Source organism: Aphelocoma coerulescens, chromosome 2, assembly GCF_041296385.1.
Source record: "Aphelocoma coerulescens isolate FSJ_1873_10779 chromosome 2, UR_Acoe_1.0, whole genome shotgun sequence".
NCBI lineage: Eukaryota > Metazoa > Chordata > Aves > Passeriformes > Corvidae > Aphelocoma > Aphelocoma coerulescens.
The window spans coordinates 137,902,917-137,928,033 of record NC_091015.1 but is presented as its reverse complement, the minus strand read 5'-3'; the positions used below and the strand labels follow the sequence as shown (position 1 = coordinate 137,928,033).

The following is a 25,117-nucleotide window of genomic DNA, read 5'->3' as shown; positions in this document are numbered from 1 at the left end:
GATTAAAAGCTTCACTGAGCATGTACTCCACAGGTAACCTTTAGGTAAGTAAATTTTAACTTTTAGTGCAATATATTTGAAATTTGCTATCTCAACCACCAAGAATTATCTTCTCTACCCTTCCCTTAAACAAAATTTTCCATTGCTACTACACAGTTTATACCTACAGCCTCTTCGTGACCCAGCAGAAACACCGCCAGTATTTTCAAACAAATAGCACTGATATTTGCACAACAGATAACATTCCATATTTGTTTTCATCAGACTCCAATGAAATCAGAGCCAAGCTAAAAATGGAAAGACGATGTATCTTCAGTTCAGGAAAGCTTTTCAGCAGTCTGAACAAAATAACATTCTGATAAGACACATTTTAACTATACCATGCTCAGACTCAAAGTCTGTTTTAAATCTTTCTTCACAAAATGCTTCTACTCCCCCTAAGTAATTTGCTTGTTAACCCTCTGTTGGGAATATCTTTAAGGTATGATTTTTAGAACCAAGCAGTATTTTCTACCTCTTGTATTTTGCCACTTTTCTTGCTCAACACCCTATGAGGATTATTCAAACATTAGCACTCAAATATTAAAAATCAATGAAATTTTTTTAAAATTATGCTATTAATTATGAAATATAAAAGTTTAGACATGTCTTGACATATGTAACCTCCTTTCCACAGAGCTATTTTTCATGATGTCATTATAGGATTAACACATTTGTAACCAGACAGCAGTCATCTACATGTGACAAGATGTTTTTTGGGAATCACTACAAATCTTTCAGCCATTTGACTCATATGCCAAATGAAACAAACTTATCTGTAAAGTCAAATTTGGTTATTGCCTGAAACGCCACATGTATCACATTACATAACATGATGATTCTTAGGTTCATTAAAGCTATTTTTTGTAAGTTCTCCTCTTGTTCGGCCTACCTCAGGATGCTATTTAAGGGACTTCAAAAATTAATAGGTTCAACAGAAAGTAAAATCAAACTTCATCAAAATTTCCCTACAAAAAACAAAAACAACCCCACAAACCTGAAGGATTTTTTTCCTTTTCTTAAAAAAGATACAACTGGACTGCTGAGAACATGTAAACAGATTCTCCAAGCCTGACAATCGAAAGAGGATATTTATATGAAGACAAGGATAAAGTAAGTGCTACGCCATCCTCATGATAAAAACAGTATAACAGGAAAAGGCATTCACCATATTTGCTCTAGGAATATAAGCAGAAAGAAGAGGGTTGTTTATTGTTAAAAATCAAACCAACCTTCTATAATTCCATGAAACACAAGCACACCTCTTCCACTTATCACATACAAGACCAAACCACTGCTTCTTACCCAGTGCAGTTTAGTTGGAACAATTTCAGTTAACTTTCTGGTTAAATGACAACTTCAAGAAAAAATAACCCAGATAAACTAACAAAACAAGCCACCACCTGTAATTTGATTAAATACAGACTATGATTACACTGCCAACACAGGCAAACTGGTTTAGTTTGATTATTAAGCAGGTAATCAAAGATTCCACTGAGCTCTAATGTTACTGCATGAAGTTTTAATGAAGCAGCACAGCATTATGTCTTTCAGATGTTACAACAGTAACAACCAAGTCTTTTAAAGAAAAACCATACAAGACTCATAATTTTTGCTCTGTTCAGCTTCATATTATGTTCTTTTTTCTGCATTCTTCCTACTAATCTTGGGCACTCTAAAACAATAGAGCAGAGGAGATCCAGACACAGAACCATGCCTGATACTAGATAGGAAGGTTCTTAGAAACAAATCCTGATGAGGTACATCTTGAAGAGTAAGCACTTTAAGTCAGCTCACATGTTTCATTAAGAAAATTACTCTCATTATGCCATTATAAGGCTGAATATCTTTTTCCTTAAAACACACACAGCCAGAAACATGCTATGTCACAAGGGTATTTCTATTTGCTTTGAAGAAGACTGGAAAATATTGTGCTGATCATGGTTAACACCAAATAGATCAGGACAGAATTTAGAAGATACAATCCAATGATAGTTTCTAAGAAAGCAAGTAGGAAATAGGAAAAACTAAGTATAAAGTTACAAATAGGAAAAACAAAGTATAAAATATAATAGTGCAGCATGCATAAATAAAAAAAACCTGTGCTCTATACAAAGTGATTACTTCATGTTATGCCACTAGCAACATTACTACCAAATATATATATTTTTTTCTGGAAACAGAAAAGAAGTGTTTTCTCTATCCAGAAAGAATATTTTTCACTATCTTTCCTTAACAGGTTTGTACAGAAAGACTTTGGCAGTTGTTTAAAGTGAATACACTTCAGGAGAAGAAGCTACAGGGTCTCCTAGAATAATGCTGACAATATTCACAATTAAAAATTAAAAAATGAACCAAAAACCAAAACACACACACACAAAAAATAGTCTTGAAATTCTACACTCTTTAATGTATTTCTGCACTTTCTTGTGTCATTCCCCCCCCCAGTACAATATGAACGGTATACTGTTATTAATTTAAATAAATTTACTTCCCAGGGTTCTTTTATTTTCACAGATTTCAGCATGTGATGGAGCTTTTCTTGAATATCTTCTGCGTGGGTGGATTTTATAGAAGGATAAATTTAGTTTGCAAGGCCTGTTGTCACATATCTGTGGTTTTTCTGCACCAGAGTAAGGTGCGTGAAACAATGACAAAGTCATTAATACCTAAATATGGAATTACTTATTTTGTTCATATCTTATTGTCTCAGTAAGAATTTCACATGTGGCAGCAGCATATGAAAAAAAAAGTCATCTCTTCACAAAAAGACTGTGGTCACGTCTTGCAGGTTCAGGAGAAAAGCAGCTTGCCATCACTCTCTTCTACATATAGGAGTTTGAGACCCATTTCATCTTGGCACTTGAGCACTGCTCTGCTGCATTTGGACACTCTCAGGTGTAACTGAAGCTCTGTCTCTTGCATGATCTTACATCAGCTCATTCCTGTGAAATAAGCACCGTGTGATGGAAAAGCTTGTCTTAAGCATAACAATGGAAAAGCTTGTCTTAAGCATAACACCAAAAGCTAAGAGGACTTCCAGAACTGCTCACATATTTTACTCTAGAGACCATTAAAATCAATGCACTTAATCTAAGGAGCAGAAGTGGAGGTTTCCTAGTCTTCAGCACACAAATCATAAGACTAAAGAGTTAGGCATCCTTGTCTGCAAAAAGGCACAGGACCAGAAGGAAAACAATTGCAGTTGTAACTGATAAACCAACTTCAAAATACTTTTTTTACTGGAGGTTGTGTCCATGGGTTCCTTGAGACTGAGAACAGTCTGGATACCAAGTCTCCTCCTTCCTTAGAATGAAGATACTATGTGGAAGATGAGCAGTGAGATTCACTTCTTCCCTACCTCCACACAGGTTTTTGAATTAAACTCGGACCCTGAGTCAGGACTGATAGGTCTGTACAGGTACACCTAGTAAACCACCAGTCTTTGAATCACACAAAAACTTTGTAAGGGATATCTGGAGGCCATTGAGTCCAACAACCACTTGCTCACAGGCAGGCTAACCTCCAACTTCAGTCTGGTTGCTCAGGGACTTCAGATGAATTTGGAGTAGCTCCAAGGGTGGAGGTTCCCCAAGCATTTTGCCAAGCTGTACCAGTGCTAAACCATTTTTTAAGAGGAAGATTTTCCTTACATCTAGCTGGAATTTCTTGTATTGCAACTTGTGACTATTGCCACTTACCCTTTTGTTGCAGGGCTCCAAGAAAAGTCTAGAACATCTCCACCATGCCTCCTCAGGTAATGCTGTTAGACCTCCTTGTAGTGTCTTCCTCATGCTGGACAAACCCAGTTCCTGCAGTCCCTGCTTGTACATCGTGTGCTCCAGCCTCATGTTTTTTGTAGCCTCCACTAAACTTGAGTTAACACGTCAATATATCCCTTTTGTAGCATCTGTCTGAATGATTGTGATGGCACACTGGTGCCTCTTAGCAAGTTCAAGATCAGAGAGTCCTACTTACCAGATCTGAGGTGAGACAGATGGTATGCAAATACAAAGAGTCTGGCCAGCAGTTCTAGATTCTTAGTGTTTTTAAGTAAAATAGGAAAGATTAGAGTCTTGAATTCAGGCTCCTAAAGGCTGTATGTAGTTCCCAGATCCCTTCTTGGCTCAAGTGTCCAGTCTCATTAAAAGCACTGGAGAAGCGAAGGGTACAGGAACATTGATTAATCCATGATTAACGAGCTTAAAAAGTTATCACCATGTCATAGGTGAAATACAGCCCCCAACTTAGACACACAGCTGAGTCTTAGCAAGATGATTCCCTGACAATAGTACAGCCTGCTCTAGATTTGCCCATTCCTGACGTATAGTACAAGTAACTAAATATTTTCCATTTAATGACATATCTGCTCAGTTTGCAAAATCAGATTTTAGCTTTCTACTTACTGGAGCCCAGGTTTACACTGAAATTGATACTCCTTTGTATCCTGGTACAATGCGAAACAGTAACATTACAGGCCAAAGCCATTAATCTACAAAGGATTAAACTACAACATTAATACAAAAAGGATGAGAGTTCTAACTCTTCCCAAGAAATCTGTCCTCTCAGCTTGTGGTCTCAGGCAAAGACTACCTGAGTTTCTGCTTACAGGCCTGAGACTCCAGGAGGCTGCCTGCATGAACCAGGCACTGCAAGATCCAACTGTGAGACAAGACAGCATGTTTTAAATTACTGTCTGTGTAATTAGGCACAGTAAAGGCCACCTTCTCATCTGGAGAAAGACCTGTTAATTAGTTTGCTGCCTCCCTTCTGCTGCCATTTCTTGTCCTGAAGGACCAGATGCCCTTTTCCTCTTTCTCTGCCTTCTGCTCAGAATCTATTTCCCCTTTAGAAAAGGGGACCAATATCTACCTACCCCTCCTCTCCCACATACCAGCATTCAATTAGGAACATACCCCTTGATATTTTTAAGCCCCAAACAGTGCTATAGATGGAGTAACCCTTAAGATGTGATTACTTAAGGTTGCAGAAAGTAAAAGTATAATCTGGTACAAAATTAATGCAAAGTGTTCTCAGGGTACCAGCTTTAATTAACTTTACTGGAGAATTTTCACAGGCTGAATTCTCATCAGATTCTACCCATACAGTCAAAAAAATATAATATCTCAAGAGAAGCTGAGGATTTGCATACTTAACTCCTAAACTTGCAAGAATACACATTCTCTGGCCTTCATCTTGATGATAGCTTAAAGGCTGTTATGCATTTTGCTTTTAATGCATATACATATTCTATCTAATAAAGTCTTACATATATACTATACCTACAAGCTCAGTAGCAAAGTACAAGAGGCAGAACCATGATCTCCTTTATAAACTGGCCCACAAGCGAGCCTTTGGAACACAAAGGGCAAGCAGACATTGAAATAAGGTTTTCTTTTTAAAAGAATTTTTGAAGTAGTAAAATAAAAAAAAACTAGTAAGAAATTGTATCTGTTAACAGCATCTGGAAAAAATGACTTAATTATGCATTTTTGCAGAGAGGTTCCCTCATCCTAGGATTTTGTAAAGGAAGCTAGGAAAAAAAGCAGCAGGTGTATAGGAAAAATCAATCACTCACACATATGGTCTGAGCCCAGACCTGACCTTCATATTTGCTCTTTGAGAGAAAACAAGAAGAAGGGGGAGGGATACAAACACAGAGTGATCTGGAACTGCTAGAGGCTGAAAACAAAGGATTCTGCAAAAGGAACTCTCATATGGTGTTCCAACCACAGCACTGAAAAATAAGTATGTTCTAAAGTGGGAGGGTTTGGGGACTTTTTGTTTGGTGTTTGGGGTTTTTTTAGTACTTTTTGGTTTGTGTTGGTTTGTTTTTTTTTCTTAAGCTGCTTCTCAGAGACTTCTTGAAAGACCTTGTTCATTATAATTGGTGAGCTTTTTCTTTGCATTTCTTCATCTTGTGTCTCATGTGCCATTTTCAATAATTTGAAAGACCCAGCCAGCATCCTCTGACTGCAACAGATACAAGAGGTTCTCGTCATGGTACTAGGTAACATGCATGTGGCACAGCTGGCAGGCAGCTGTTTTCACAGCAGTCAAGATTTCACTGTATCTCCTGCAAGAGGAGTAGGGAAGATAGTGGGACATTAAACCACCCTCTTGATTTTTAGGCAACACACTGATGTCTGGAAGAATCTTACTCTGTTGTAGAGGGAACAAGGATCTGAAATGGAGAACAGCCTGTACCAAAGTTTGAAATGCAAAAACACAAATAAAACAGAGTTCTTATTGCCCAATACAAACAAAGTAGAAAGAACTAAGACACACAAAATAATGAGAAGAAATTAATGAGTTGTAAAACATTTAAATGAGGCAAACAAAGTGATGAGTCATATGGAAAGAAACAGAAATGTCCAGTTTTAGTGTTTCAACAGTTTCATAGTTTTACAGCAAGAAAGGGACCATTTTAGTGGATTTATTACATAAGTACGCAATGAACAGGATCACAGATGCATTAGATGTAGACAGACAAAATAGCACTTGCCATGCAGGTTTTTTAGATGGTCTGGTAGAACTCAGTCTGGTTTGTGCTGCCTTTGAATTCAGCTAACAAATATCCTTAGTGAGCCTTATGAAGAAGTATTTTTAAGATACCGTTGAGAAATTTGCTATACTTATATATTCTGAGTACCAACACTTTTTAACAAGTAAACTTAGTTTGCATTTCTTTGGTTTCAGAATTCTATTTCAAAAGAAAGATTTGTGTCAAGGTAAGTTATCAGTAAACAAATTTTTTCAACTGGTGCAAATCAGCTGTATGAAATCAGCTCTCCAGTTATTCACAGCTCTTTTGAATTCTGAATTCTGCTTCTATTCTCTGCTGTAGGAAAAACGTCCCTCTTGCTTTTATTTCTTAGTGGGGCGGGTGAGGGAGCAGGGTGGTAGTCAGGGAAGAGAGAAAGGTAAGGGAACACTTACAAATATTGCAAACCATTGCAGAGACAGAAGAAAAAAAGGGGAAAACAGGCATTTTCCTTCAAATAGATATTGGTATTTTCTGAGGAGGTAAGACTCTTAACTCCATCTTTTAGGAATCTTTTCACAGTGGACACAGGAGGAGCTGCTTACTGTCTGGGCCAGTACTGATCTAAACACCACTATGAACTACTTTTTGGGAAGTCATTCCTCACACATGGTACAAAAAAAGCTGCAGTGGGTAAGTCATAGGTATGAACTGAATACATCTGAATGCTGAACAGTGCTGAAACCACCACCGTGTTTGCCTGGAATATGGGAAATAGCCTCAACTTCAGTTTTCACCAAGTAAAATAGGCTTAATAGTGTATTTTCTGTAACCTCCAAAATATGTAAAGCCAGCATGTCAGAGTCTCTTTGACACGATCTTTTTTCATTAGCCATCAGTGATCTGCATGAATTATAATCCTGTCCTTCAATATACTTTATATTTACAGCTTTGCTTTTTCTATTATTTTGCCTAGGATTTATCAGCTCAACAGATCTTGGTAACTAAGTCACTATATTCACCTTTTTTTTGTAGAAGATCTTAGATTAGCTTTCTTTTGACTTCTGTCATTTCCTTGCTGTTCCAAAAAAACTGTAAGTGAAGAGTACAGAAGCATAGAAGAAGGAATGGTGAACAGTTAAATTTAAATTTGAGTGACGCTTGGGTTTTTTAAAGAAAGTTTATCCAACAATGTGGCACAAATAAATTCCACTCTTTTTGATAGCTTATATACACATAGTAAGAGAAAAAGACTAGAAAATTTGTCACAGATGCCATCTGAAGATGAGAAGAATACCACAAATGTTCCATAGAAATAAGTGGACTTCATCAAAAGCTTGTAGAAAATTCTCCCCTGAATATAAAAACTCTCTGGCCTATGTCTTTTCCCAGGAAGCTTGAGGAAGGAGTCAAAATAATTTCAGTTATTAGGTGAAGTATCTTTTCAAAAAGGCACTTTGAGTAGAGAAAACTACAAATAACAATTTGGTTAACAACTTTCTTTCTGAAATGGGTTACTTGAAGGAAAACAATTTTAGCTCCCTCAAAGCACCTGGTAGAAAGTTTGCACGTTGAGATAAGCCACATAAGTGTAAAACTTTCTATTCAGCTTCAGATAGATGGGAAAGCATCAAGTACGTCCTCTTCCAAGCAATTGTGGAAATAGAAACTACTTGCCAAAACAGGTATTTTCATGAGAAAACTAGGGCTAAACCATGCTTTCTGATAGATCCTACTGGACCCGCTCCAGCAAACAAAAGAGTTGAAGTATTACTCAGTGCAGGTAGCAGACTAGCTTTTGTAATTTTTTAAATTATAAGAATTTTTTTAAATAAAGAAGTCTACCTTCTTTTTTTAAAAGAAAATTGGCAGCAAAATGTGCCAGTCAGCGAGACAAAACATTAAAGTTGCATGTTTCACAATTACTTTGCAGACTTGTCATGATAAAATGTCAGGATGACACCTAGGCATTCCCATTCTCTGCACCATCATTCCAGTTTCCATGCAAAGACATGCACATGTGCACAGTCCAAGTAACTGTGCTGTGGATTACCCAAGTGCACATGGTGAAGCACTCAGTTGGAACTTTAGAGCTTATTCCAGTCTTTGTTTATTCCTCTTGTGTTCAGAGACAAAAGAATTTTTAGAGGATGACAAAGGATCCTTCAGGAGTAACTGGTTATTGTCAGATACAGTTGTGTGAAGATTTCCCAGGTGAAATCAAGCAAATGACTACAAAAGAGAGAATTATGTTTTCATCAAGTTTGACGTGAAGCTCTGGAAGCAATCAGTAAATAGGGAAGGAGAAATACAAAAAGAAAGTAACCAGTGTTCTACCTTGGCTTAGTTTTGAACAATCAAGCGCTTGAAGGAATAAAACTTGAATTAAACTTGTGAAGAGTTAGCCCTTTCAGTTAACAGACAAGCCAGCATTCAGCAAGGCCTTGCATGCAACCTTCTTTATTTATAGAACCACATGGATACTGACTTCATCTCTGTCTCACTCTCAGATATCATTCATGCCACCTTAAATAATTCTGGTCAAATGTGTCTAAAACCGTCCTCAAGGGTAGGAAAGAAGAGACTCTTTTCACACTCAGCTGATTTTGGGCAGGTATGTACCGGCACTTCAACAATTTTATTTTATCCCTAATAGGCTTCTTTTCTATCTCTCTTTAGACTTGATCACTTGTAAACCTAAGACCTCTGATTCAATGCTTTCAGTAGCTGAAAGGATTTGAAAAATTATTTCTTATGATTCCCATTTTACATTAACTTCCCACAATTAATGGCTCTTTCTTTAGCTTGCTTTTAGCTTTCAATGGCTGCTCCTGCATGGAATAAAATATGCTTTGCTATTTAATCCTACTGAATCTTTTCATGCTTCTCTGAATACTTTTTCCTTTAGTGATACATCAGCTGGGTTAGATATAAACAGCCATCAAGCCAAGCATAAGATTTTGGCTTTCAGTGAGCTGGCTAGTTGGAGAGAATAGTAGAAACCTATAAGAAAAACAAAATTAAAAAACCCAACACAGAAGTCTTTGTTCCTTAGCTTGTGTAAGAAGTCTTTATGCCCAAACTGTAAGACAGAAGCACGTAACTAATACCCAAATACATATAGATGCAGAAAAAGAAAAAGGAGAGGAAAAGTTTAGAGTGGAGATCACAGGTACCTTTAATTCAGGTTACTCAAATTGCTATTACTAATCTTCGTAAAAGGAACTACTCCTTCACTCATATTGGGCTGACACTTGTTAGTTCCAGAGATGGCACCTCATATGGAAGAAGAGAAAAAAAGTCAGCCACTGGACAAACAACTGACAATGTGTACCAACATGACTACATGTATACAATTGAGTTTTTAGATATTATATTTTTGACTCATCCAGAAGGACATGCACCAGATCCACCCTCCCACTCTTCTGGTGACATTTAACTCCTATTAACAACTTTTCAACCTGTCCACATTTATGTCCTTACTTACAAAAGGATCTCTTACAACAGAGGCATCTTGGTGACAAAGAAAAGTCTAATATTTTGGCCACTGTTACCAGAATGTTAATTACATTATAAATTAGAATAGGGATTATATAGGGATAATCCAGAAATTTAAGGTGCTAAATTATGATTTATCTTGGATTTTCACATCTCTCACAAAAAAACCCCCACACGTAGAAAGTAAAACTACTGAAAGTATCTACACCTCTTACTACGAAAACCACGATACTCCAAAATATTTCTGCTTTCCTTAAAAAGGCTTTTAAATATGCTCAAAAAGAGACACAAAGTAGAACACTTTACTGAAATTACTACTCTATGAGGAGAACAGGAATACTTCAGAAAGGGGGATGGGAATTTGAAGTTTCTTTCAACAGAACAAATAGCAGATATGATTAAGTGTTCAAGAAGAATGTCATAGAAGCAACATTAACTGAAAGACAGGTATCACAGGATGCATAGAAAGCTTCCACTGCTTTCAGCAGTTTGAACAGAGAAAAGCCAGACAAATTAGCTAAAAATGTGGCCTGCCTCAACAGCAGCCACATCAAAGGAGAGCCAGGAAAACTAAAAGGAGAATTTATTTTCTAAACAACATTCAAATCACCTGCTGGGAAATGCCATCTAACCCACAACAATTCCCAGAACAAGTTTTGCCTTCTTTGGAAGAACAAGTTGACATAAGTCAAAAATGCACAAAAAGCCTCGGCAACAGTTCAACAATCATGTATGAAACTGTCCTAGTCCTCAGCAGTACTCACAGACATTGTTTAACTGAAAGCAAAGATTGCAACTCTGATCCTGCTGACAGCCAGCCACAAAAAACCCCCCACCCAAACTCAGAAACTTCATACTTGCCACCAAAATTCATACAAGAATAGAATTATGAAAGATGACACTGAAGATGAGCCCTGAGAGTGTAATGAATCACTACTAAGCACAGAGACACAGGCAACTGCTCCTCTCAAGAGGAGCTGGATAGAAGAGCTTACTTGCCAGAAACATGCTTGGACAGCAAAATGAAGTGCTCAGGTGGTGCCTTAGGATCAAAAAATACACAATGTTCAGATTACACAGTCTGGAAAGCAGAGGAAACTAGGAATGTTTTCGCCACTTCTTTTTCTCCCATTGCTCCAGGAAATTAAAGCAGCATACCACCACAGGAAGATAGGCATTCATTTGGACACTGACCTCAGAACAGTGCTAAAGTTTTCTTCTTTCTAGAATTCTGCCTTGTAGTTGGCTTTAGAAATCATATGCAGTTATTTAACATATGCAACCTGTTAAGACTCCAAATAAACGTTCAAGACAGTAGTTAAGAAATATTGTGCTACCAAAAGGGACACAACTTGAAACTCAAAAATTTTACACTAAAAAATTCAGTGGAAAAATACACTTCCAAAACAAGTACCAGTCCCTGACTTTGCCAGACCAAGGATGCTAGAGGAGGATGGAGAAACAGAAATGCAAACAAAGAGTGGACTTGGAAGACCTAGAAAACTTACACAAAATATACGTGCATAGTGTGTTATCTCACTAGAAACTCTGCTTAACAAGCAGAGCAGCAGTCTTTAACGGATGAATGGTCTTCAAAAGTTGCTTCTATGAGGCACAAAAGCAAAAGGAAAGAGAATTTTCTGCCTGGAAGGAAATACCACAGTTCAGTGTGTTGCAGCAGTCATCAGAAATCAGTACCTTTTTCTGGAGATTTGCATAAGTAACTGATCTGCAGTCTTATTGGCTATACAACTGTGGGAAAACAATGTTTAAATAACAGCTTTCATCTCTTATTTCCAAATATTGTCAATGAAAATGGAAGTACTGAAAAGCATTTTGAGATCTTCCATGATGAAATGGGCTACATAAAGAATACATTTCGCCAGTATTCGAGAAAAAGAGGATAACAAAAATGTTTCTTCTTGCTCTTTGGTCTTTACAGCAATTCCCTAAGAGTGCAGAGTGTAAAGTTGAAAAGTATCTTCTAGAGTGACAATTGGCTACTGAATTATACCATGCAAAACACTTTCAATTCCTTCCTTAAATGCTAATGAAGTCATTCCCCATTATTAGCTAGTATTAAAAGCCTACTGTTACATGAACATGTAACAAATACTAAAGTATCAGCAAGGAAGTGATATTACATGCTTAAATTTCTTATACAGTATCTGTGTTCCTCTGGGTGCAGGCTATCATGTTCATCTTCTATAAATACTCATTCAAACTTTATCTGTTCTGGAGATGCTTTGTGCACGAGTTGGGGATGACTGAAGGCTTTGCACCTGTTTTTCACTATGTAGCAGGGATTTTGCTTTTGCAAAATTGAAGAGAATATTGCCATTGCCTCAGTCAGCCCCAAGTAGTACCACATTAGGTATAGACAGAAAAATTAGACTTTAAAAGGACATATAGCAGTGGTGGCATTATTTTTGCATATTGTCACTTAGAGTGAATGACACTGGCATCAATACAATTCTTACTATCGTATAATATTATAGCTGCCATTCAATAAATCAGCACCTGTATGCCCTGCAGGCAAATAAACACATAGGCAAAGGAGGTCTAAGGAAAAAAAAAAAAAAGAAAAAAAGTGTTCCATAAAGCCTCAAGCTATTCAGAATAACTTAAGAGAACTCCCTATTCAGGACAAATATTTTGCTTGGAAAAGGTTTTGGTGTTTGGAAACATTATTAGCTTGTATATAAACAAATATATGATAAAATGGGCTTATTTCACTGACAAAAAGCTGTAGTTCCCTTAGGCTTTAAAGGCATGTTGTAATCATTTTGATGAGCTATGTCTCGTTCTCAAGTCATACAGCTTCTATATTTATGCAGACTCCATTCACATCTCTTATCACGTTTTGACTCCATGAGACCTTACAAATAACAGTTACTTAAAATTCAGCAGACTATTTTTGGTTTTGTGTGGTTTGTTGTTTTTTTTTTTTAATAAAGTGTTTCACATTATGCCTGCCTTTTAGAGTATGAATTATTTTCACATGCTCCAGTTCTTATATGCATTAACAAATCCTATTCACTTATTTTCTGCTTCCCAGGTCTGAGCTCAAAAACATTAGCCCAACTCAGTAAAGCTGCCATCATCCAACTATTTTAAAACAACAGTAACACAAAACAAAGGAAGGGTTTATGACTGAATTTCTCTGTAAGGTTACACACTACAGTTTGTTCTTTCCTACATTTAAAATGCATTTTTGATATTCACCTATCAACTCTAATGTCTCCTGCTAATGGCACCAGTACCTTAAAGTCATGCAAACATATTATTGTATTGATCCTACAATGAAAAGGAACTTGTGTCCCTCATAGGGACATTCAAGTTCCAGCCCAATTGAAACGCAATTAGTAACTGGAAAAAATAAGCATAGTGAAAAAAAAAGGGAACGAAATGGGACATAAATATGAAATTATTGTTCTACTAAGTAGAGTTTCTGAATTCTGCACATCCGTAAAAATTTTCAGGAAGTATAAAAATAGCGTCAAAGAATAAAACAAATATGAAATAGAGTCCATATGTGCAGAAAGAGTACATATAGGAAGACAATTCTGTTCTTGAGGAAAAAGAGTGTGACAGAAAATCTTGACTTGTGAGAAACTGAAAAAAACCCAAGTGTTTAACATTACTCACATCATGTCAATTAAGAAGGCCCCCAATTAAACCATTAGGCAACAAATTTTAAGGGAAAACAAAGAGACTTTCTTCCTTACACTCCACATGCTCTGAATCATGCCAAAGGATACCGTGGAGCCTGTGAACAGAAATCAGATCAACGAACACATGCAGTGAGGACATGATGCCTCCTGCAATTAAATCGAATAGTGCAAACATTGCTTTATGCCCACAGAACTCCTAATCAATGCTGAGCACCAAACACTGGGAGACTGTATCAAAAGATGATTACTCCACCTAATTTATTCATTACTTCTCTAAGCATCCTTTACTGGAATTTTGCCAGCCATCTTATTTTAATAGCAGACTTCCATCTTATTTTAATAGCAGACTTATATTCTTACAAGCTACACTGTAATATGCCATGGAGTTTTTCTACTGAACAAGAAGAGGTTTTTGCCCATCCTGTATAATTGGAACTGGCATCTGACAGTCACTGTTTAGTGTGAACAACTATTTCTTTAATTTATTAGCAATACTAAACACAAACAATCAATGCCATCTGTCATGTACCACAGGAAAAAAAGTTTTCATATATATTTTTCATTAAAAAAAAAAAATCACAAAAAATCCAGAGCTACTCATCCTACTAGTTATGAGGAGTTTTTGCTAAACTTGAATGAGACCCATATTTCATTCCTTTTTCTGTTATGTATTTTTTTCAGTATATAAAAGTGTTTTCTTGGAATTCGCTAGCAACATACAAATATCAAGAGCTTTCTGTGCCTCAAGGAAGCACCTTGAGAAGGTTCAAAGTAGCTGAATTTGTTTAGCCTGACTGCACTTTCAAATATACATCTCAGCGAACTGACACTTAACATCAAGAATTTTTCTTGGTCTACTTGTGGATAGATGATTTCAAAGGAGAGATACATTTTTGACTTCTACTTTTACTGGGTTAGACAAAAAAAAAAAAAATCCAAAACAAATGTAGAGTTGTAGAAATGCAGACCAGAAATATTAAGAACTCTAGAAATTGTTTGAAAGCAAAACTGAGAATCCAAGTGACTCCTGAGATTGAACAAAAAAACCCAGGAGTTAATGGAATATTTATATACCTAAACTTAATTTAGTCAGTTTAGAAATGACTTTTCCGTGACAAAAAGATACATATACATTAGGCAACAGTCTTGGTCAAGGTTAAAGTTCTGCAATTATTTACTTTCCCTTGCTTTGAAGTGTGAAAGTGCTGTTGAGCTTGGCCTGAAGGAATTCATATCAGCTGAGCACAAGACTTATGAGTGTAGCCCATCTGTGTGCTCATGATTTTTGCAGATCTTGGGGTTGACTAGTTATCCAAAAGGATTCCATGACAGCTCACTCAATGAGCATCACAGCTTTGATTCTTCTGTGGAGTTTACCTCTCTCCTACCTACTAACGACCAACAAGTCAAGATGCTGAACAGGAATCAATTTAAGGCTGCTGCTGAAGTAATAATATCCTTTACCAACATGATCCACAGTATTTTAAGTGAGGTTTAACATGTACTATAAACAGTATCATGGAAGGACCATTAATAAGCATCTGTGCTATTTTAAAACAACAGGTGGTGAGATCGTTTCACCACAGTTATATGCTCACCATATGTGTAAGTGGAATTCTGTAGGAGGTAGAAGGCAAATGAGTGAATAGTTAGCAAATATATATATTATGTAATATATATAATTATATGGATATATTAAGATCTATATGATCTCATTAAAGCTGCAGCACATTTCATGGGCTAGCTAACAGCTGCCAAGATAACTTCGATATACCTTTGGATCTCTTGGAATAGTTGCTAGAACAAAAATGAGACCAAGAAAAAGCAGTCAGAGAAACTAAGACTGTATGCTGTCATTAGACCTATTCGCCCATTACATCTGATGAATCACTGGGACATGAGTGCAGAAAGGGATCCAGAGCTGTGCAGAGACCAGGCAGTTGCCATAAAGGCAGGTTAAATTCCCCATGAGTCCTGTAAAGGCAAAGAACAGCAATCTAGCCAATTTTAAAATTAATTTTAATAATGGTTAGAAAACAAACCAAATTCTGCTAGAGAGAACTACAACCCAGCTCATGACATGGAAATTCTTCTACTACAGCTCTTCCTCAGAGTTCATGTTTTATACTTGGTTCAGCCAGGGAAGAAGAGCAGAGATACCCTGGAATTGCTTTATAATCACAGAATATGACCAGCTCAGACATGCAGCGTGTCTTCAGTATGTTAGGAAAGACAAAACCCACTATCATATCTTATTGGTTCTACCATAAGAATTAAAGGAAAAAGAAATTTTTGATCTGGCATTTGGCTGGGACATTTGTACCAACTGTCCTATAAGAGTCCATTTTGTGTGACTTTCTCCTCTGATACAATTATAAGACTGAGCTATATACTGGAAACATACAGTTCCTGTATAATCAGATCCTTTCTTTTAAAATGTTTTTTCAATAAAGTGATTTTCTAAGAGTAGACAATACAGAGACTTTCTCAAAGCTAGTCTCTCAATACATCATGAAAGCAATACACATAAATAGATCCATGCTTGTGCTGCTGTTTACATGCAGTCCCCTTCAAGGGAAAGGCTTCAATCAGCTTTCTTTTGCAAGAAGCATACATGAACTCTGCATTTCTGTCTCCATATTTCATATTAAACTCAGGGGCTCATTATTTGGGTTGTGAAGTGCTGACTTACTTTACTGTGTCAAATTCAAAATTAAAAGATAATCAATACTTGTCTTGTTGCCACCACTAATATATAATAAATGGATAAAACTGTTAGTTCTCCTTAATGATTGCTACCTTTGCAGTTGACTGGGCACTCACATAAAGATCCCCTATTGACAATTAGTGCAGCATGAAATCCATTTGTGTAGTAGGAGACAAAGTTTCAGTTTGTGTCTGGCATTTATTTTTCAGAAATCATTTTTTTCTCTCCCAGAAATACGAGCTATTGCACATGAAGGACATGCATTTGGAAAGTGTGAATGCATTTGTTCTTCAAAATAAAAATGGTATCACTATTGTTGAAATACTCTTGATTGTTTGCACATGCTAAAGTACATAGTTTTAAGTTCATTGTGTAATATCTGTCCCCTTTTACCCTGTTCAAGCCTTTTTTTATAGAATTCTTAAATTGGAAAAAATAATCCAACTGAAAGCCTACTAACAACATAAGAGAAAAATGATCTGCTTGCTCTAAAACACGGTCATTTCAGTTAGTTCAAACAGCACTTGGAAACATCATTTTTAAAATTCTCATAATAATAGAAAATGTATTTAACTGTAGTGTTTCATCTCAGCCCTTGGAAAGGACCACAAGTGAAATCAAACCTCTGCAACTTCAAGTGCATTCAAGGTCACTGGGTTTTCCAGTGTGTTCTACTAAGGAAACAAGCCTTTTGCAAACATACCCATCTGGTCCCCACTAATAAAACTGGGTAAGTGAACCTGCTGGTTCAAAGGCTGACAGCAACCTAGAAACCTCAAAGATAATTAAGCTCTTGCAAATCTGAAGAACAAACCCAGATGAAGTGTTCCAAAATAGCAGAACCTCTGAGGAAAAGACAACTAAATCTCAGCTGCTACCCAGTCTGTCTGGCACCAACCAGCTGGCCAACTAGGCTGTTCTTCCAGTCAGTGGTGCTGTTGCCCCAATCAACCACAATAAAAACACTTTTCTTTGGTTGGCAGGAGCATGGAAGTTACAGTAACAGAAGGAGCAAGTAGAATTCTGGGAAAGAAATCTGTAGGAAGTGGATTTACACCAGTTACACCATTGAACTAAACTCACATTGATAATTAGATATACTTTTTTTGCTATGTAAGTGCACATTACACCATTTGCCTTTGGAGTACACAAGATAAAAACAGAAGTAATTCAAGTTTACAGTGGTGTTCTTGGTCAACCATTGCTTCATCTCTGCAACCGTATTGTTTTAAAAAAATGTTAACTAAGAGTCTTGAAATATTAGGTTTGCCAGGAAGCACAAAGAGTTAAATTTGCTGTGATAACATTGTGTCAACATTAGTGAGTACTCACACTGCCCTGTGCTTGCAACAACTGACTGGGAGGCCATTACTTGATTTCTTCACTTCAGTGAAGAAATTGACTTTATGTAGAATGGGTGCGCTAATATGTGAAGCATCTGGACTCAGCTACATGGTTTCTTTTTCCAATCAAATGCAACTAGAGAAGAAATCAGACAAACACTACAAACATTGCAACCTCTGAAACAGCCAGCCATGCTTAATTTTAGAAAAGAAAAACCAATAGAAATGTCCTAACCAATGCTTCCAAGTGTTTTACAGGAACAAAATAAATGTATGGTAGATGAAAGATACAGGTTTGACAAAATGAGACTTTTTTTTCTAATTTGAAATACATACATTGCATGTGCCATGACACGCTTAAAGCAACAAGCCTATACATTATCATAGTTAATAACTGTGTTTCAGAGAAAAGATTTGTCTGTTGAACTGATTTCTGACTCTGCAATTCATCACTCGCTCTTTGTTTCAGCCTTGTGAAGCCTCAATTGTTTTTTATACACATTTTCTGTCTCTGTAGCTGTCATTTGCCTTCTGCATACCCAGCAACAGTACTGACTGCATTTAAACATCTTCCCAGAAATAATGGCAACAAACAAAGCAACTGTCTGTTACCTCCCTAAGTATTACTTCTGTCATTCTAGCACCATGACCAGAGGCTTCAGCCACAACCAAGAATCCCTCAACTGTCTGAGCTTCTCTGTGAACACTTGGGAAACAGGATCCTTGAAGATGAATATACAGGTAAATAGACATTGAATAAAATAACCTTCAGCTTCCAGTAGTCTGCTTGCTTTTTCATTAAGAACAGGTTAATTCCCAATTCTTTACTTCCCAGAGACACAGTCATTGCTTCCATTTCCAAACCACATAGAGCCATTAACCATTACATACACAGTGCATATTCTAATGAGCTGCCTCTGCACACCCACCTCCTGTATTGCCATATCTGCTTCAGGGCAAGTTTTCTTTTTGAAAACAGAACAAAGTTACACAAAACATAAAAACCAACCAACAAAAAACCCTAACAAAACCCACCAGTGTATCAGGCACAGAAATAGGTCAGGCAGATTTTTTTCCTTCTTCTCAGTTCCAAAGCACTATTCATTTGATGTACATACCACGATGTGCAATGTCAACAGCCAAGCTACAATATGCATGCATTCTTGTTTTTTCCACTTCTACAGGTGATATGATGGAACAGCAACTCACTAATTCTTCCATTAACAAACAAAGCATTTGAATTCTGCTGCTATTTTGTTTGTTGCAAACCTTGGGCTAGATGATAAAAATTAATAAAAGGAAAAAACCACACAAGTCTTCGAAGAAGACGACAGAATCCATTTTGGCGTAAGGGCCTGTTCTCCAACTTCTACACTCTTTGGTTCCCTGGGAAGCGATGTCCAAATCCAGGAATGTGTAAGAGATGACATCTTTTTCTGCTTCTGTTCCCCTGAAGCCCTTCTGCCCCAAGATGTCTTCCCCGTCGCTTGAGGAACGCCATCGGACTGGGGGGAGCCCGGGCAGTCCGGGGCGCAATCCCGCACCTGTCGCAGCCCTCCCGCTCTCGCCCCCGTCCTGTGCTACGCCACTGACAGGGTGCCCCCGACTCGGGCACGGAGTGCAGCCCGGGCCGCCGAGCGGGGAGCAGGCACCGAGCCAGGGCACATCCTGGCCATGGAAGATAAAACGCAACACTGTGGCGCTTCAGAGAGGGCAGCCTTGCCGCTTTTGGAGGGAACCACGGCAGAAGGGAGGAGAAGGAAAGAGAAGGAAGCTACGAGCCCCAGCACCGCTCCAGACGCTGTCCGGGTGGGCAGCCGGCAGAGCCGAAGCGGGGGCTCGCAGCGGCAGCACCGCGTTCCCCCGGCCGGGCAGCGCCGCAGCGCTCGCCGCCCGCCCCCGCGCCCGGCAGCTCCTGCTCACCTTTCAGCGACCGGCTCAGCGCATCTTCCTTCCTCCCTCCCTCCCTCTCTCCCGCAGCGGCTGCTGGTGGCGGCCCAGAGCCCCTGGACTCGGCGGGTGCCCAGCGCTAGTCCTCCCTCAGCCGGCGGCAGCTCCCGCTGTCACTTCACCCCCACATCCCGCCGGCGGCGGCGGCGGCAGCTGCTGCTCCTAAATTCACGGCGCTCCGGCGGCATGAAGTCATCCTCCCCGCCCCCTCCGCGGGCCGCCGCACTCCGCTCCCGCCGCGGAGGGGGAGACGGCCCCGCCGCCCGGCCGCCCGAGCCCCGCGGGGCCCTGGCGCTCCACCCGCACCGGAGAGGCCGCCGCTCCCGCGGGAACACCCGTGCCCGGCTGCCTGGGAGCCTGCGAGGGGCGGCACCGTCTCCCGCGTGCGGTGGCGGCCCGGGGGACCCTCCCCAGGCACGGCGGCGGGATGGGCCGCTCCGCCCCGCGCCAGCCGGGCCCTCCCGGGAGTCCCCTCCGCGGCCGCGGGGAGCGCGGCGCTCTCGCCCGGCGGATGGGGCTGCGCGCCCCGCTCCGACCCCTGTGCCCGGCACCGCGCCCTCGCCGCCCGCCCGCCCGCCCGGCCGTACCGCGGAACGCGGGAGGGCAGCTCCCGCCGCGCTGCAAGGCCGGAGCCAAGGGGGAGCGTCCCCCGGGAGAGCTGTGTGCCTGGCTCTCGCCGTTTGAAGGAAAATCCGCTGTAATCGCTCGTGCTCGTGTGTGGGCTCCCTGTTCCCACTCTCACCTCCCGGCCTCAGGGCGCTCAAGCGCTCCTCAGCTCGTGCCCCTAAAAAATGCAGCGCTCCCTGGGATGGAGGAGAGCTTCTGTGGCAGTGGCTCCTGCTCTGTGCCTGGAAGGGGAGAGCAGAGGACAGGCACTGTGCTGTGCTCAAGGTCACCTGGGCGTGCTTCCCCCTTACCAAGGGCGTCCTGATATTTCTGAGATCCAGCAGTAGGCAACATGTCTATTTTTGTTGCTTACAGAGTGCTGTGCATATACTGAGTGCCCGACAGGCTCATAAAGAAGGCCGAATTCCTATCACAGTTTACAAACCCATGACCCATCCCATGTGCAGGACAAGCACAGTTATGTTGGTGCATAAATAACACCAACCAGTCTAGTTTGAGTTGATAATACGTGTCACTGGTGCATGTCAAATCATTGTAGTCTGAGAGCTCTTCCTATCTTAAGAGCAAGTCAGGGTCGTGTCTGGTCAAGAAAAGTCATGCTGGATGAGCTCCCAGAACAAACACGGGAGTTTCCAAGGTGCTGTGCCTGCTCAGTTGACCCGGTGGTCAAGTGGTGCCTCAGCAAGGTTTTGGAGTAGACCCGAGCTGGAAATGTTGATGATTTCCATTGTGGTAAGGTCTGAAACGTGAAGAGCTGCTTCAGTGCCCTGGGTATAGACAGGAAGATTGTCTGTAGTAGAAGAGGAAAGCAGCAAAGAGAAATCTCATTAAGGTAAAGTTCTTAGTCTCTCAGATGAAATACAAAATTCTGAACCTAAGTTCCCTTTTGGAAATCCATTGTGTTTATTTTTGTAGTGGTTATGGTACGGCTTTTCACCTGTGCAGTTCTGCAGTTGCTCTGTTTTGGGCTGCTCCTGTTTACTCCCTGCCTTGAACCTCTTCTGTTGATTGGAATTGCAGGCCTGAATGTGCAGCACTGGCAGCATCTCAACAGTGATATTTAAACTCAGTTGACTGTGTTAGGTTAGGTGATTTAAGGCACATCTCCACCTGCACAGAGGAGTTTAGGGGCACCTGGGCAGGTGGGGGAGCCAGGTCAGACAAAAAACATATCTAGCCCCTCCCAAGGAAGCCTCAGTTCCCGTGGAGGTGAGGGACACACCCAGCAGTCAACCAAAAAGCTCTGTGTGGGTTTTACTGCCTAGGGATACATATTATGGGATGTATAATAGAGCATTTTGGGGTTAAGACTTATCGGATGTTTAGGGGAAGAACCAAAGTCAGGGAAAGGAAGGGATGAAGGTGATACGGGATTGAGCAAGTGTGAGAAAATAGTGGGATGAGGAGGTAAATAGAGCTAGTCCTGTGTAAACAAACTGCTGGTCAGTCTGCTTGTCTTGCTATGCCCTGCACCTTATCAGTGCAGTCTCTCCTAGACTAGACTCTGTTTCTAAAACTTACTGTGTGAGAGGTCTCCCTGTGCTATATGTGTGTCTCTGCATGGGTGAAAGTGCCAGCAGCAAGAGTCACATCTCAGATTACAGGGACCCATACCAGAGAGGAGGACAGGGTTTCACCATTCATGCCATGTGTGTTTGATTGTTTCTGTCTATGTTGATCTGTGTGGTTTGCCTTGTGCTTATTTATCTATATCATCTATATATATCTATATCTATATCATCTATATCTATATCATTTATAGCTATATCTCTATTGTATATCTATTTGTGTGTACATACTTTCTATGTGTGTGTGCCTGTTAGGAATATGTGTTCAGACTTGCTACTGACTAGGCCTAGGAAAACGTTGCTATGGCAGCCTCTCTTCTATTGGGCTATATGGTTCAGCAACTCCTAATACAATTCACTAAATAATTAGCATACTAGAAAATCCTAGATCTGTGCAAAATTAGGAATTATTATTATTTGATTTTTATTATTTCTTTGGTAGCAATAAATTCCAGAGTCAAGAGAAGTAAATGCTCTTGGCCCAAGGGTTTTAATTAGTACTATCCAATATACATAATTGCAAAAACAAGGCAATGAGTGAGACACCTATAGGATTTTATTTCAGTAGAGAAAACAGATAGATATTTATAATTTAATAACATTCAAAAAGCCTGTTCTACTCACAGGATATAATCTTTGATTTAGTAATCAGTTCAATCACTTTAAATTGAATGTCAATATATATTGATTGTAATCTAAGCATTTTGGCTTTAAAAAGTATGCTGTGGGGAAAATAAAGAAATAGAAAGAAATAGTGAGATCTCTTGAACATCTGAATATGGGAAAAGTCTGGAAATTTCATTAGTAAGTGAGAAGAACATTGTATAAGGAAGACTGCTTATTTGCAAAGGGAGTGACTTCAAACAAGATAGCAGAAGTAGTACGAGGAGAAAGTTGTGTCTTAGAGGTTAGAAGTAGCAAGGGTGAGGTGAGATTTGCCAACATTCAAATTAAATTAGATTGTTAAAATAAATAATAAACAGCAAAAGTACATCACTTGTAAAAATGTAAAGAGATCCTGAAATGAAGAAGTTGAGCTCTTTTTTTTTAGTGAGGAAGGGGTGAAAATTCAAGGCTCTCTTACTCAAACTGAGTACTAGTTTTCCTGATAATTGCTGACTGGAGTAAAAGGTGAAGCAAAAGAAAAACAGTGAAGGGGAATAAATGAATGTATACAAAGGGATGTTACTGTTTTCACAGGGAAATTAAAATCAAGAGCATATTCAAGTCAGAGGAGAAAAGCTCCATCTAAATTTGTTAAATCAGAGGTGGTACCCTATTCCTGGAGATTGTCAGACAGTACCAGTATTTATGAAATGAAAAGAGTAAGAGTCCTAGGAATTTTAAGTTACATGACCTAGTTGGTGATACCATGCAACACTGAATTTCAGGGATGTTTTTACTATGGCACCCATTTGATAAACTGCAGAATACAGAGATAGGTGTACATGTAAGAGATTAGGAATATGAAGGATGGCAAAAAGTGGTCCTGTTAAGAGAAGATAGCATTCTAGAGAAAAGTTAGGGGTAGCATTTCAAAAAGTAATTTTGGATTTGATTTTTTTAATGTGTTTTCAGAAGTGGTCTCGGTAAGTAGCTATACATGAATTAAAATTGGATAAAACCCACAGGCAATATACAGAATGTTTGGAATAACATGCTAACCAGATAAAGAGTAAAATCATAGAGCTGAGATAAAGTTTTAATGAAAACAAAAAGCCAAAAATTTTGATTATACACTAGAGATTCATCATCTGGAAATCACAAAGGAAAAGAAAAAATTCTGAAGTATTATTAGATTGTTATAGAATGACTCTGAGCTAGCAGTGTCGTAAAGTTTTGAAAAAGGAAAATGTATTTTTACTACATACCAACCATGGCTAGTATAGGTATGGATTTCTGTTGACCTGGCTCTATCTCTGCTTACCTCTTCAAGTTTGCTTGGGTGACAGTTGTCAGTAAAAAGTGTTACAATTAACAAATAGTTTTACAGAAAACTCTTCCTTCTTTACAATTAACCACTGACTTGCTGACACTTAGATCAAGGGGTCAAATAGTGTGTGGCCAGCTAATTTGAAAAATGAGAACAAATGGCAAGAATCAAGTCTATCCAGAGAATAATTTGTAGGAAGTGTGTAAACAGGGAAAGTATGCAAGTATACCTGAGCTATGAATTGTAACAGGAAAATGGAGAAGATACCTTCATACATCACCTCTGGCTTTGACTTCAGTGTCTCTGTAGCTTAGAGAATGTGTGTATGTTTCCTGAGTTCTTGGTCTATGATCAAAGTTGGCCCTTTCGATTTGACCTAGGCATTTGATGCATCAAAAATCTATTCCACAGATTGTGTAGCAGTATTTAGTAGCTTACTGGACCTTTCTGAAGCTCTCCTGTTAGGAAATACTTAACCACAGTATTGCTCACATTTATGTAGAAATTTATATAAGACTTTTCATGAGCATTAGGACCTTCAGGAAATTCATAATAAAATGAAGTCTTCTGTAGCTGACTTGGCTTTTTTACAAGTTTGATTGGTAAAAATGTCATAACACATGAGGGTTGGTGGGAGTGGATCTGATTTACAAGACGTTTTACTAATGAAGGAATATGTTATATGGAGAATTGTTGTGGTTTAGACCAGTCAGCCACTTGCTCATGACCTCCTACAATGGGGTGGGGAAGAGAAGTGGAACAGTGGTAGGCAACTCGAGGGTTTAGATAAATACAGTAAAGCAAAAGTCACACACACCAGCAAAGCAAATCAAGGAATTCTTTCACGATTTCCCATCTGCAGGCAGGTGTTCAGCCATGTCCAGGAAAACAGGTCTCCATCACACAAAATGATTACTCAGGTAGACAAAAGCCATCACTCTAAATGTCCCCTTGTTCCATCTTTTTCCTCCAGCTTAATATGCCAAGCCTGATGCCATGGGATATAGAATATCCCTATTCAGGGTCAGCTGGGGTCAGCTCTCCCAGCTGTGCCCCCTGCCTGCTCTTTGCTCACCCCCAGCCTGGTTGCTGGTGGTATGAGAAGCAGAAAAGGCCTTTATGCTGTGTAAGAACTGCTAAGCAGTAATGAAAACATCCCTGTCTTATTAACACTGTTTTGATTACAAATCCAAACTTAACCCCATACACAGATGTTATGAAGAAAATTAACCACAGCCAGTAGTACAAGAATATAAGAAGAGACAAGGACCACTGCACACAGGCTTTTTAAAAG

At 39.3% G+C, this 25,117-nt stretch overlaps 1 protein-coding gene across 3 annotated transcripts in view; it reads right to left on the bottom strand.

Moving 5' to 3' along the window:
• The window catches only part of PKIA (cAMP-dependent protein kinase inhibitor alpha), a 44,322-nt gene extending 23,737 nt beyond the window's left edge, over nucleotides 1–20,585 (bottom strand). The window contains exon 1 of one of the 3 annotated variants that reach the window (XM_069004983.1): nucleotides 20,438–20,585. The gene's annotated coding sequence lies outside the window, so the exon portion shown is untranslated. Of the gene's footprint in view, nucleotides 1–19,668; nucleotides 20,024–20,282; nucleotides 20,349–20,437 lie in introns of those variants that run through there. The other 2 variants (XM_069004984.1, XM_069004982.1) reach the window with 2 other exon arrangements.
• Between the last annotated feature and the right edge of the window lie 4,532 nt (nucleotides 20,586–25,117).